This window comes from Halichoerus grypus, chromosome 10 (assembly GCF_964656455.1).
Source record: "Halichoerus grypus chromosome 10, mHalGry1.hap1.1, whole genome shotgun sequence".
Lineage (NCBI taxonomy): Eukaryota > Metazoa > Chordata > Mammalia > Carnivora > Phocidae > Halichoerus > Halichoerus grypus.
In genome coordinates, this window is record NC_135721.1 from 124,146,795 (window position 1) to 124,161,370 (window position 14,576).

At 45.7% G+C, this 14,576-nt stretch overlaps 2 long non-coding RNA genes across 2 annotated transcripts; one reads left to right on the plus strand and one right to left on the minus strand.

The window, feature by feature from the left end:
- Nucleotides 1-610: 610 nt before the first annotated feature.
- Nucleotides 611-3,406, minus strand: LOC144379292 (uncharacterized). The gene is made up of 4 exons (XR_013442070.1): nt 3,289-3,406; nt 1,137-1,179; nt 845-954; nt 611-743 (listed from the first exon to the last, which is right to left on the minus strand). It is a non-coding gene; the product is annotated as an uncharacterized LOC144379292 (long non-coding RNA).
- LOC144379293 (uncharacterized) lies at nt 3,340-4,652 on the plus strand. The gene is made up of 2 exons (XR_013442071.1): nt 3,340-3,425; nt 3,884-4,652. It is a non-coding gene; the product is annotated as an uncharacterized LOC144379293 (long non-coding RNA).
- Nucleotides 4,653-14,576: the final 9,924 nt, after the last annotated feature.

Here is a 14,576-nt window from a genome sequence, read left to right on the forward strand (position 1 = left end):
AAAAAACACAGGATCTGCCCCTGCACTTGCTTGATCCTGCCTCACCCCAGTTCTGGCCCTGCTCAGCTGAAACCCAAGAGCTTTACATTCAGACCTAAATAGGAGTCATTCCCGATTTCAAGTTCAGACGTTTATCAGAATTTGATTTCCAGCTTCAAAAAGAAAAATATTTCTTTCAAATAGAGGATTGTGGTTCCTTATGTGCAAGAAAGCAACTTCCAGATCGATGTACGTGTTTTCTCATAAATGAGAGCTTTCCCTCTGCCTCTGGACACCTATGTGATGGTTTCAGGCTGTGTTTCACAGGAATTTCCCCCTATTTACTTGATAGTTTATTGAAGGGGTTAAGAAGTCTGTGGCTGAATAAACACACTGAATAATTCAGAGACTTAAGACTTAATATTCATGAAGATATTTTACATTTTGACAACTCAGACCTAAAATATATAATAGTTATTTTTCTGATTCCTGGATAGATAATACATTTTAAAACTTTAGCTGGCATAAAATATGTGTGTGGGTTTTTAAATATATATATATATACTGCAATCCTTAAAAGGAAGCCATTTACTTAATCTGATGCTGAAAAAAAAAAGCATCTTACCATTATCCCACCATTGGAAAATCTGGCTGTGTTGGTCTCCAGGGTGGAGGGTCACTGGGGATGAGTCTATTGTGCTTCGATGGGTTGGGGTGAGGTTCAAGGGCTTTTCATAGGCAATTTTGTCCCAGGTTATTTATAGCTTGAATATCAACCAGGAGCATTAAATTAGAATTTATCAAGTACATTTAATATCTACTCAAATAACTAATACTTAGTGAATATTATTTAATTGCCACTTACTTTACACGTATCATCTCTGATCCTCTCAACAAATCTGAGGTTGGGACTATTGTTTGTGCTCACTTCACTGACCAGGCTGCTGTTGGCCTCAGAGTGGTTAATTTTCTTACCTAAAATCACACAGCCAGTAAGTGGAATCACTAAGAGCTTAAAGGAAATGAAGTCCAGTTTGCATAAGATGCTCCTTGAGCCTTGGGGGTACTGGGGTAGGGAGGGGTAGGAAGGGGTAGGAAGGTGGGGGACAGTGAGAGGGCTGAGGATGGGACTCCAGGTCCCACACCCAGGTACTTACCAGACAGATTTCTTTTGGTAAGATTTCATTTGAAAGAAGGGATCTGCTGAAAAAAGAATAGCACATGTTCTATTCTTCACAATGCCAGGATGTCACTGGATGCAGTGCTTTCTTACTCCACAATATCCTGCAGCCATTTCCTGATGTCAATATTCTTCTACAATATTACTTATTTGTTGCAAATATTGTGGCATATTTATTTTAAATATTTATTTATTTTTGAATTACAAAAGTCATATATGCTTATTATAACTAGTGGAAGGCCATAAAGATGTGTAAATAAAATTTTAAGACTCCCTCTCCAGTGTTGGGGAGGAAAAATTTTCCTCTGTCCTTCAAAGGTTCTTCTGGCTGGCCTAAGAATTAAATTGACATGAGACAGATTAACAGGAGAAAATCAAATTTAATTTTGTATTTCCAGAAACCCCACATGCATGAACAGTTCAAAGACAGAAAGGTAAAATGAGGTCTGTAGGCCCTCCTGGGCTAAGGAATGGCATAGGGGCCTGGGGCTTCAAGGGGGATGAGGGCAAGTCACAGGGCAATATGAAGAAGGGCAGATGCTTGGTAATTAGATGTTTGCCCTGCCATACAGATGAGTCAGTCAGATAACATTTATCTCTGGTACTAACTCTTATTCTGTAAAAGATCCCCAATTTAGATTCTTCTAGGTAGTTAAGGGAGGTGTAAAAATTTCTCTTGAGCCCACAGGGTCTCAGCTGCCTTTAGCTTAAAATAGACCACATGCCAAAGTGGCACATTTTGGGAAGACTTGTTCTGAACCCCTTCACTGGTAGGTGTTTGTTTTTTCCAACACCACCAAATAGTTCTCCATTTCTCAGTGGACACTGACTGGGTGCACTACCATTTAACTCAACTCTGACACTATCTGCCTGGAAATAGTGACAGATCCCACAGGTAAAGCCTCAGTCCTATAAAACTGCACACATTTCCCTCTTACTTCAGATGCCAATTGCAAGTCCAGATTATTACCTGTGCTTCTTACCAACTGGTTACAGATTGGAGGTTCCCTTGACCCCCTCTTTGGGTTTGATTAATTTGCTAGAGGCTCAGAGAAACATTTTACTTACTAGCTTACAGGTTTATCATAAAAGGATGTAACTCAGGAACAGCCAGATAGAAGAGATGTATTGGGCAAGGTAATGGGAAAGGGTGCAAAGCTCCCATGCTTTCTCCAAGGATGCCACTCTCCCAAACCTTCATGTGTTCACCAACCCTAAAGCTCTCAGAACCCTGTCCTTTTGGTTTTTTTTTTAATAGAAATCTCAGCGCAATGGCATGATTGATGAAATCATTGGCCATTGGTGATTAAACCAATATCTAGCCCCTTTCCCCTCCTCTAAGGCAGGGGAAGGGGCTGAAATTTCCAACCCTAAATCACACTGTTGGTTCCCCTCACACTGTTGCCAGGGGAATCCCTCTCTTTTGGTTAGCTAGGGGCTTTCCAAAAGTCACCTCACAAAGGTAGCGAAAGAGGCTTTTATGGCTCCATCATTTACGGAATTCCAAGTGTTTTAGGAGCTTTGTGCCAGGAAAGGGAGGAAGATCAAATATATATTTCTTATTATAAATCACAACGTCACCCCCCCCAATATCCCATTATTCCCATCCCCTTGGGGCAGCCAGTTAACATGCTGATATGCTTTCTTCCATGCTTTTCTTCATTACAGCATGATTCTTTTAAAACTTTTTTTTTAATAGTGAAAGCTTTCAAACACACATAAAAATACAGAGAATAGTATAATAAATCCCCACATACCCATCCTCCAGCTTCAGCAATGATCAACATATGGAGAATATTGCTTATTTGAATTTGAACGGAGTTTTTTGAAGCTAATCTCAGGCATCACGCCAATGAATTCAGAAATACCTCATTAAGGATATATAATTTTTACATGATCACCATGTCATTGTGACATCTACCAAAATCAATAATAATGCCCTAGAAAGCAGACTACCGAATGGAGGTTGCACACTTCATCCTCCCCACCCCTTACCACTCTCTATCTGGAGGCATGCAGGCTGTTTCAGCTGTGCACTGTGCAGCCCGAGCTGTGCGGACACCCCATCATTGACCCAGAGCAGCACCCCGGCAGGCCTGTGGCCCACCTTCTTCCTGAGGCTTCCCTACCTGGGTTGCTGCAGGGCCCTGAAGATCCAGTGGTTCTTCAGCACCACGCCAGCCACTCCAGGCCTTTGCATGCGGTGGCTGCTGAGGGAAGGCGAACAGTCTCCTGGATGGGCTGGACTGCATCTGCACCTGTGGTGGTGAGAAGGAGCCAGAAACAGATGCGTGGGGTGGGGCGCAGGGCAGGGAGGGTGGGGCACAGGGCTAGGGAAGGGGTGGTGCTCAGGGGCCCCATGCCCCTCACTCCTTCCTAAGGAGAAGTGGCCGCGGTGTCCTGTGAAACCACAGACTGAGCACAGCCTCCAGGGACTCGGCAGACTGTCCCTGCTAGTGGTGCCCCAAGATCATCTGAGCCGGCCCACCTGTGCCCCCCTTTTCAGATGGGAACATTGGGGCAGCCACCCTACAGAGCGATCTGCAGTGCTCATGAGCAGCCACCACCCGGGCTTGGCAAACTCATTTCCTTCTTGACAGTCATCCCAATCGTGGGGAGGTTGAGGTTGCTCATTTCTGAGATGATCCAGGACCCATCAATGCCTAAGCTATGCGGGTCAGGGGCTTCAGTGATGACAGCCAGCCTATTTCTTTCTCCTTGCAGAGAGCCTAGCAACTGAGCTGCCCTGAGCTGCTGAAGTCCAAGGACGCCCCATGCAGGGCCTCCTCATCCCTATCCCTCCTCAGCAGAACCCTGCCTCTTTCTTTCTCCCCGTGGGCCTACTTGGTTTAGCTCCATCTCACCCAGTAGACTTGAAGTACGACAAGAGCAAGAATTTGCACCTTTGTTTTTTTGTTTGTTTGTAAAGATTTATTTATTTATTCAAGAGAGAGAAAGGGTGGGGGGATGCAGGGGAAGAGGGAAAGAGAGTCTTAAGTAGACTCCAAGCAGAGCAAGAGCCCGACTTGGGGCTGGATCTCATGACCTTGAGATCATGACCTGAGCCGAAACAGAGTTGGATGCTCAACTGGTGCATCCACCCAGGTGCCCCCCACCTAATTTTTTCCCCATCACTTCATCTCTAGCACTTAGCACGGTTCCTGGCACATAGGAGACAGTCTGTACATATATGTGGAATGAATGAATGAGTGCATGAGCATGTCTTCTCTCTAGTGGAGTGACCATAGAGTGAGAGGTTCAAAGCCAGGACTCTTCCCCAACTTCATCCTCATTATGTCCTCATCTGCATCCCCCACTATCACTGGACTTTGGGGGTCGACAGTGGTGGAATTTCACCCAGTTCCGAGCATTATGGTGGCAGGAGTACTTTTGCTGAAGAAGGTCGTTTCTCCCCTTGGTGATACTGTACATTTTCCTGTCTAACTTCAAATTCTTTGGCTTTGTGTTTAAATAAACTCATTGTCCAATTAAACTAACCTGAGTGGATTCTGTTGTTGGCAACTGAGAACCTTAACTGCTACAGTCCATCAAGTCGTGGTACTTTATGTTCTTCTGCAGAGCAGTGGCATCTCCCCTTCTCCTGTCTCCAGACCGGGCCGAACCAGTAAGGGAAGCAAACCCACGACGGGTCATCTACCTCTTAATGGCTACCCCAAGCTACACAAAAACCTGGGTGACTTTCATGCCACTTCAACATGAAAACTTTTGTTCTTTACTTTTTTGGGTCAGGTCAGATGTGGGGGCAGACCGTTCTGGAGTCTGAAGAATAGAAGGAGCATGGGGCTCAATTGTCCACTTGTCCAAGGACCCCCTTCCCTGCCGTTGTTTGTGTGGCAGGGGGAGGGGGCTTGCTATTTCAATTACAACAAGAGCAACCATCCATCTAGTGAGCACTTCCCATGTAGCAGCTCCATACTTAGCATGTTACATGCATTATTTGAGGCAATCATCCTAAGAACCCTGTGGGGGAGGAATTGGGGGCTTGGGGATGTCTCATAGCTGGCAAATTCATTTCCTGGGGCTGCTATAATGAAGTACTACAAACCAGGTGGCTTAAACAACAGCTATTTATTCTATCACCATTCTGGAGACCAGAAGCCTGAGAGCAGGATGTCTGCAGGGTCATGATCCCTCTGAAGGCACTGGAGAAGGATGTGTTCCAGGCCTCTCTCCTAGTTCCTGGAAGTTCTTTGGCTTGTGGCAGCATAAATCCAGTCTTCACATAGCATTCTCTCTACGTCCTGATTTCCCCTTTTTATAAGGACACCAGTCATAGTGGATTAGGGCCTACCCTAACGACCTCATCTGAACTTGCTGACCTCTGTAAAGACCCTATTTCCAAATAAAGCCCCATTCTGAGGTACTTGAGGTTAGGGCTTCAACATATCTTTTTAGAGAGGGGGACACAATTTAACCCATAATAGCAGAGAAATGGCAGAATGTGGACCTAGCTGTTTGACCCAAAGCCTTTGTCCTTTGGAAGGAGAAAGATTGTAGAAGTTAAGAGCCCAGCCTCTTCAGCCAGGCTACAAGGCGTCAAACATCTGGGTCTGTCTTAATTCAGGGCTCCTAAGAAGCAGAGGGCAAGCGGCTTATTGGGTAAGGTGGAGGTGCGTGAGAAAAGGCAGGAAAGGCAGCCAATAAACACTGAGTTACCAAGGCCACTACCAGCTTGGCTTGTGACTGGAGCTTAATTCCATGGGGATTCAGGGAGGTGGGGAGAATACTTTCCTGCAGTAACCTCCCCCAAGAAGAAAGGGAAAGGTGTTTACGCACCAACCCCCTGTTAGTCATTGGTTGAGGACTTCTGGCTTGCTCTGTGCACAGGCTTTCTTTGTGTAGCTTCCAAGAAAGCCCTTAGGCAAAGACGTGCAGATACTGGCCCTTGGAAGTCAGCCAGCAGCACTGAACGTGGCAGCTCCCAGAGGTAAGGGTACGGCACGTATCTTCTGCTACCCTGTGTATGTGGCTTTGAACAAGTTATTTAACCCTCTCTACCTGTCTTCTCCCTACATGGGGTCGTTGTGAGGCTAAATGACTTAATACTTGCTGAGCCCTTAGACCAGAGAGCCTGGCATGTAATTCGTGCAATTGAAACCTTTACTAGGATTAGTGTTGACTAAATTATACTGTCCTTTGCTGAAGAATGAGCGACTCAGACACTCATCTTTACAACACTCTCTGTTTCTCTTTGAACCCAAAAGTGTCTCCCTCATCCCTGCCCTGCCTGCCCTTCCACATTGGTCCTGAGTCTACTCCCAAGAAACCCACTGACCAAGTCTGCTGTCTTCGTCCTAAGACAATTATACAGAGACTGGGAGATGGCCATCAAAGAAGTACTCCCGTTTCCCATAAAGTGTCTTTTAGGTTCTTGTGCAACATTTTGCTAAGTCCCCTCCATCAGCTTTCAGAATCTCGGGACTCGAAGTAGGAGGAATCCCTCTTTTTCAGCTCCCTACAATTGATGCAGGGGCTGCTAGGATGCCCCCTTATTGGTTGGGAGAGAGAGTTTAGTGTAAGAACAGGAGGATGGTCCATAAGGTAAGAGCTCCCAAACCACCCTCCTGACTTGGGCAGGAGAGCAGCAATCAGATGATGTGAAAATATGAACAACTGAAAGAGGATCGCTGGAGGGTGGAGCGAGGGGGTAGGTGACGGGCAGGAGTCCAAGTTCGTGGAGATATTTCCCAGGATGTACCACTCTTCAGGTCATCATTACATCGTCCCAGCTACAAGGCATTGTGGGAATGACTTTCTGAGAATCCAGGGGATCCCCAGCCAGAGGGAGATCTCCCAGCCAGAATTCCCAGCTCTCCTAAGCAGATGCCCTCGACAAAGCCTTCACACTCTTGCCTCCCAGAAGACGTGAGCTGGAGGGACCTTTGGAGAGCAGGCTAATGGCCTCACTACAGATGAGGAAACGGGGGCACAGAGTACTCAAATAGCAGGGAGCGTTGAATAGAAGAGAACATAGACACAGCTGGTTCTATCACGCATGGCCTTGTAGTCTTGGGCAAATTTCTCAACCTTTCCAACCTATACCCTTATCAGATGAAGGTAATAAATACCTGTTAATATCTCCAGCCAAATACCGAACACTCCTATTTCTACTTGAACGAGTTGGGTTTATTACTGATGGCAGCAAGGGAGAACCTACACCTTGGGGAACCATGTGCATCTCATTAAGAAGATGCTAGAGGATTTGGGCTTGAGTGGGGTGATTTGGGGACGAGTTTAAGGAAGCTGGCTTTGCTTTGGATCGGATGCTGTCGGGAAGTGGGGCAATTCTCTGATTGGGTATCTTAATTTCAACAATAAGAAAGGAACCCCAGGTAGGGGTTAAAGCTGTAATGGGTAAAGAGGCAGTAGTCTCTGAGATTGGCCAGGATAGGGGATGCTGGCTTGTTTGTGCAGCTTGTGCAATACTCACGTTTTACCCATGTTCAGACAGTATCACAGAGGGTCATGTTTCTGTCTTGATCCACCACAAGCCCAGGATGGCCTTGTCTGACGCTGATGTTCTGTGAAATTGTTTATGTTCAGCAGGAGAACACCAAAGGCCCACTGTGAGTGCCAGGTCGGCTCCCAGAAGTCTGGGGCCGCTTTTCTCTGTCTCATAGCAATCTCATAGAACTAGGGTGAGGATGAAAATGACATGACATTTGGAAAATGTACAAGTGGCTGGCAGAGTGACCCCCTCAGCGAATGACAGCTCTGCTAACAGCAATAGTAATACTTTTTTAAAGATTTTATTTATTTATTTGAGAGAGAATGAGATAGAGAGAGAGAGCACGAGAGGGGGTAGGGTCAGAGGGAGAAGCAGACTCCCTGCTGAGCAGGGAGCTCGATGTGGGACTCGATCCCAGGACCCTGGGATCATGACCTGAGCTGAAGGCAGTCGCTTAACCAACTGAGCCACCCAGGCGCCCAGCAATAGTAATACTGTTAATAAATATATTATTTAATTATTAATTCAGAACAGTGTAATAAAAAACAGATTTGGTAGTAATGAGAAGTAGTTCTGGATATTGCTCTGTGATCTTGGGCAAGTCGCTTTACCTCTCTGAGCCACAGTTTCTTTCTGTGTAAAATAGGGAGATGATATCTGCCTCAAGAAATTCCTGAGTGTGGGTAGTTTTGAGGACCACAGTGATTATGGTGCTGAAATGCTCTGAACACCATAGACCAAAGCAACTTTTCTAAAAGCACATAGATTTTTAGTTTCCCTGGCTCTTGACTGCTTTTTTAAAATATGCTGTCGACTGCATTAAAGAAAGGAACAAATAGCATTTTTTTGTGTGGTTGTCACCTCCCGGAAGTCTGTCCCTGGAAAGTCCCTCCACTGCCCAAGGAGTGTCACAATCTCTCTTCCAGATGGGTCCCAGTCTTCCCCAGGAGTAACTTAAAGTCTTCTTGCTTTCGTGATAGGCCTCACCCTGATCCATTCCCATGCCCACCCCTCCTTGCCCTTTATTTGACTTTCGGGTGTCTCAAAAGTGTGCGCAGGACGTGGGTGATACGGCTGGTTTTCTTTGAGATCAAGGACACGGCTTCCTCCCCCAGTAGGAACCTGACCACCCTTTCAGGAAAGCTCTGCCTGCCCCCTGGTGGCAGCAGGGGGAAGTGTCACCTCCCCTTGAATCAGCACACACCCCTTCCCTATGACAAGGGAGATTCACCTCTTTTGGTATTTGCTTTTTCAAAAACTTTTTTTTTTTTTTATAGGAAGTAAGTTCACAAATCATAAAATAATAGAAATAATTAATATAAAATATTATTGTGCGTCTGTACGCAGGACAGACACAATCTCTGCTCTTGTAGACTTCACCTTCTAGCAGGAAATGCCATGAGACATTGAACAAGGGCTTAACAATGCATGTGGTGACCATTTGTGAAGGGGAAGTGCAAGGTGTGATGGGAAAGTTAGCAAGGGACCTGGCCAAGGGTGGAGGCGGCGGGATGCTGGTAGATGGGAGGGATGCCCTGGGGAGGTGAATTTGCAGCTGAGACCCAAGGGGTGAACAAGAGTTACTCAGAGGAAGGAGGGGAAGAGTGCTCTAAGTAGATGGGAAAGCAAGAGACGGCTTAAGGAAGAAAAGACACTCAAAATGAGCGGGAGGATGGGATGAGGCAGTCGTGGGTGTAAAAGTAGGGACCAGAACCCAAGAGCCTTGCGAGAGAAGCTAAGAGTTTGGGGCTTTATCTGGGGGCCAGAGGAAGGACCTGGGCATCTTAGAACCTGGCAGCTGGATGGGGAGGAAGGGTGGGGCCTGTCGCATGGGACCTGACAATTGTCTAGATGGCAGAGGAGAATGGCCTGGGGAGGAGATAGTGAGGAGGTACAATCAACAGGGCTTTACTGATAGATTTCTCATGGGGGAGAGACGACTCTGTGGAGCCTTCCACACCAATTCCTGGGGTCCTGGCTGTGTATGCAGGCTGCCCCTCAGGACCCGTGTCAGGCTGCCTGAACCTGAGATTCATCAGTTCATCTTTAGTTCTTTCCTCTATGCCATGGGAATGATAAAATCTGCCCTGCCCACCTCCCAGGAATGTACGGAGGATAAGATTAGATAAACCCCGGGAAAGGATGTTGAGGGGAGGGAGGAAGGGTTTCCTCCTTCTTCTCTTTCTACTTCACATCCTGGATGTTGCAAAGGCAAACAATTTTTAGGCACCTTGACCTGGTACAGAGTGCATGCACAAAGCATCTTTGGTCCCAAACCTGAAGCTGCCTGAGCCTGAAGGGAGGTGACATCATTGGAGCCCACTGGGACGAAGCAGGGCCAGGTACATGGAGCCATAGGGCCTCTACAGGGCATTTTGACAACAGCTATTGCTCACGCGTTGGCACTGTCTTGACAGCTTTGTGAAAAACTCTCTCTTAATCCATGTTGACCTTATGAGGTTAGAAGTACTATTTTTACCCTATAAATGAAGGAACTAAGGCTCAGAGAGGTTAAATAGCTTGCCCAAGATCACAGAGCTAGGAAGTGGTAGATTTGGGCTTCAAACCAGATCTTCTGGACTCCAAATGGCCAGCTCTTATCTACTTCTGTAGGATGGGGAGGAGGGGCCATTTGCAAATAATGAGACGATTGGCTCAATAATGCAAATAATGAAACTTCTGCTGCAGAATGGTTTCCGTGGGCTGACCTCAGTAATTGATAGAGAGCCTATTCTAATTCTACAGAGTTTAATCACAAGGCCAATAGGATTATAAAAAACCCTGCCAACTTTTTTTCACCTGCTCCAGTAACCTATTGGCAGAGTAAACCAGCCTAAAACTAATGTAAAATGGCAATCACTTGACTATGCTTGGATACCATGGATTCCATGGGTCAGGATTTTGGACAGGGCACAGTGAAAATGGTTTGAATCTGTTCCGTAAAGCCTCAGTCCTCAGCTGGGAAAACTCAAACAGCTGAAGGTGACTCCATCTGAGGCTGGAATCATCCAGTGGCTTCTTCGCTCATGTGTCTGGGCTGGGATTACCAAAAGGCTGAGTTACCAGGGATTGTGGCCCAGACTGCCTACACTGTGGCCTCTCCATGTGCCTTGGGGTTCCTTACAACATGGCAGCCGCAGGCTAGTCAGACCTCATCCATGGCAGCTCAGAGCTCCAAGAGCTAGTGTTCCAGTAGAAACTTCCAGTACAAAAGGTAGAAAATGCATGATGAATCAGTAACCACACAGCCCCCCTCTGTGACTTTATCTTCCTTTGGGTGACAAGTCTAATAAATTAGCCCTCTCTTCCGGATGTGATGGACTAACCAGCACCAAGTGATTCATGATCCTTTGCCTAATATAAGGGACTGTTACCATCGATCCTTTGCTCAGTCAACTGCAAAGAAAAGTCTCCTCACTGTATCTCCAGTTTCCATGGCTGCCCAATTACAATCCATTCTTTTAGAGCAGCTGGAGTGATTTTCCAAAATAATTCAGATGATTTCATGCCCCTACCTCCCAGCTGAAACTAGCCCATGACTTCCATTGCGCTGAGAAGGCATCCCACATTGCAGGGCCCTGCACGATCTCGTTCCTGCAAAGCTCTTGGATTTTGCCTCTTATGACTTTGACTTTCACTCTGCTCCAGCCACCCTGGTTTTTTACTGTTCTTGGCATTCATCAGGCTTGCTCCCGCCTTAGGGCCTTTGGACTTGCTTTAGCTTTTTTTTCTTTCTTTCTTTCTTTTTTTTTTTAAAGATTTTATTTATTTATTTGAGAGAGAGAGAATGAGAGAGAGAGCACATGAGAAGGGGGAGGGTCAGAGGGAGGAGCAGACTCCCTGCAGAGCAGGGAGCCCGATGCAGGACTCGATCCCGGGACTCCAGGATCATGACCTGAGCCGAAGGCAGTCGCTTAACCAACTGAGCCACCCAGGCGCCCCCTTTTTTTCTTTTTTTAAACAATGGCATTTTATTTTGTTGAAAAACCCGACTTTACAATCCCTGAGTAAATGATGAACAAATGCTTCATTTTCCTATTCCATAACTTTAAAAAATGGTTGGTAAATAAATATCCGTGAGTAGGTGAAGGGTAAGGCAAACTGGGGAGGGGTTCTGATGTTCAAGTTCCCGGCGTGTGACTCACTCCACAAGGATGAAAACAGCACCGGTGACAGTGAGCTGGTATGATATGAGCATTGAATTTCATCCCTAAGCATTCAAATCCGCCCAGTGACAAATAACTCAGTTTTTGTTCATCACGGACAGTCAACTATACATATTTTACTGAAGGAATACTTTGATAGAGTCCGTATTTAAGTTATATTGTGCATCACAACTATAAAAATGGCCTGAATCGTTCCATTTAACCATCATTTATAAAGTACAACTATATAATACTCTGCATTTTATCTCTGTTGAATATCAGTCTAGACCAAAAGTACCCCCAGCTGCCTATTTCTACCACTTCTGAAAAGATCAAGATCTTCGAAAAAGGACTGTCTTCCACACAAAGATGACTATGTCAGGAGTTTAACCTTTCGTTTTTTCTTTTTTTTCCTCAACACTCAGCCCCCAAATGATCATATAGATAGATCTTACACATCATTCAGGTATCACTTCAAATGTCACCTGCTCAGAGAAGCCTGTCCTTGGTCCCCCAACCCCAACTTACAATTACACAACCTTGCTTTATTTTCTTTATAGCATTTATCCACATCGGCAATGATATTTTCTATTTACTAATTTATTTGCTTATTTTTTTTCACTAGAGAGTAGGCTCCGTGAGAACAGATATGTTCATCTGGCTTACCACTGTTCTGGTCATCTATTGGTATGTCATGAACCACCCCAAAACTCAGCAGCTTAAAACAATTTATTATTATTTTTCATGGTCCTGTAGGTTGACTTGGATCAGCTGAGTGGTTCTTGCTTGGGTTCTTTATGAGGTAAGATGGTGACCGAGGCAGCCATCTGGGAAGGCTTGACTGGGACAGACGTCCACAGTGGCTCCCTGGCATCTGAGGCTGGCTGTTGGCTGAAAGCTTGGTGGGGGGTGTCCACTGGGGCCCCATATGTAGTTGCAGGTGGAGGATGGGTAGAACATATGAAAGGGGGGCCAACATGCTAATGTTTGGACCAGGCGAAATTGGTAGAAATGGCAAGTGGCCTTCTTGTAGGCCAAGACGCAGTAACACCTCTTGGTTACTGCTGGTACATTAAGGTGCACATTTGTTTGTCTTGTTTTGTGTAGATAAAGGCTATTGTTAAAGGGTATCTCAGAAGCCAAAGAGCCCTAAAAGAAAAGAAAAGAAAAAGAAAAAAGGGGAAAAAAGAAATTGGTGGGTACTGGTCGAGCATTTAAAGTTTGTTAGAGTGCTTACCACCTCAAGAAGAGTTCGTGGTAGAATAGGTTGGTCACAGAACGGGTTCGATTGACTAGGTTACCAGCTAACCTCAAGAAAATTTCTGGGCAACGAGGTACATTGTAAGACACACACAAACCCCAACCCCTCGGCATATCCCTTTTGGCTAGTAGTTCAGCTCCCAGAGGCTTAGCTAATGGGATCCTTAAATTCTAGAGTCAAGCGTGACACCTTCCAGCACACCTGCTTATTTTCTGTCTAAGAACCATACCCTGGAAGGTGCAGACATCCACCAAAAACAGCAAAATCTTACAAAGCTTGTTTGTGTCCTAAGGAACTTGGCTTGGCAGCCATCCGGTTGGGGCCCCAAAATAGAGCCAGCAAATATGTGAGTTGCACCCCATTTGCAGCTAGATACGGCTGGGCAGAAATGTGGGTTTGCTCCATTTGGGGCCAGGGTCCTACCAAACTGCTGCCTGCCCTCCGGGGAATTACAACCCAGAAATACAATGGCCAATATGGAGAATGTCCCAATTAGGTCAGATCATTTAAGAAGTGCCCTTGAAAGCAAGGATGCCCAATTTAAAATGGGAACCCTATTTTAACTGGCAAGCAGAAGCCTCCAAAAGCTTTCAAAATTCCAAAGGAGCTTCATGAAGAGATAATTGCAAAAGGCTAATAAAGAATTAAAGATGGAAGAGGTACTTAAGACAAAAGCCTGTAAGACTGATGTAACTCCCTGCCTCCGTTGAATGCTGTCCTCCTTTGAATGCTCGTTCTACCAACCCTCTCTCTGAATGGGTTTTCCGTTCTGAAACGACTACTCCCCCTGAACAAAAGTCCACCAAGTTAATGGACTTACGAACACCACACCCCATATCTACCTGTAGAGTTGTCAGAACTGAGGGATTCTCTGGTAAATCGCTACATTATTCCCTTAAACAGCCAAGGGGAAGCTCGTAAACACTGGAGCCTGTTGGAGGGGGGGAGATCCTGGGAAAACCATCAGGAGCCAGCAAAGGGTGAAAATTCTTACCCGAATCATCTCTTCTGAATCTCTGTCTGTAGGGCCCGGTCGAGAGAGGAAAACAAAATTTCACGTTGTCCTTTCCTTTCCAAATCCCAACCCACTGGTTATTGATCCTTTTTCTCCCAGAGATAGCTACTCTCTTCTAGCATTGTATCCTCGTCACTGGGCTGGGCTTTCTGCCTGCCTGGGCAGGCAGGTGGTTGGTTCTTTCTTTTGGCTTTCACTGGGAGTGACTGGATTTTGGAAAGGTAATATTCTTTGCCCCCTCTTTGGGGACCAAGGGGAGTTATTCAACACTGCCAGAGAGACTCAAAATGACAACTACATACTCCAATGGAAAGAAGCAAGTTGAGGATAAGGGAGTTGGAGAGGTGGATCTACCTTGTGAGGACATTAGAGTTACAAAGCAATTCTTTGAGGAATTGAAAGCCATTTTCCCACATTTTACAAATCTTTACAAAACCGGAAATGCAGCGCTGGAGGCAAGTTTAAAGTTTTCCTCTTCCTTTACCAATTCCTGAGCTTTCCCTATTTATGTTAAACAGCTTGTAAAT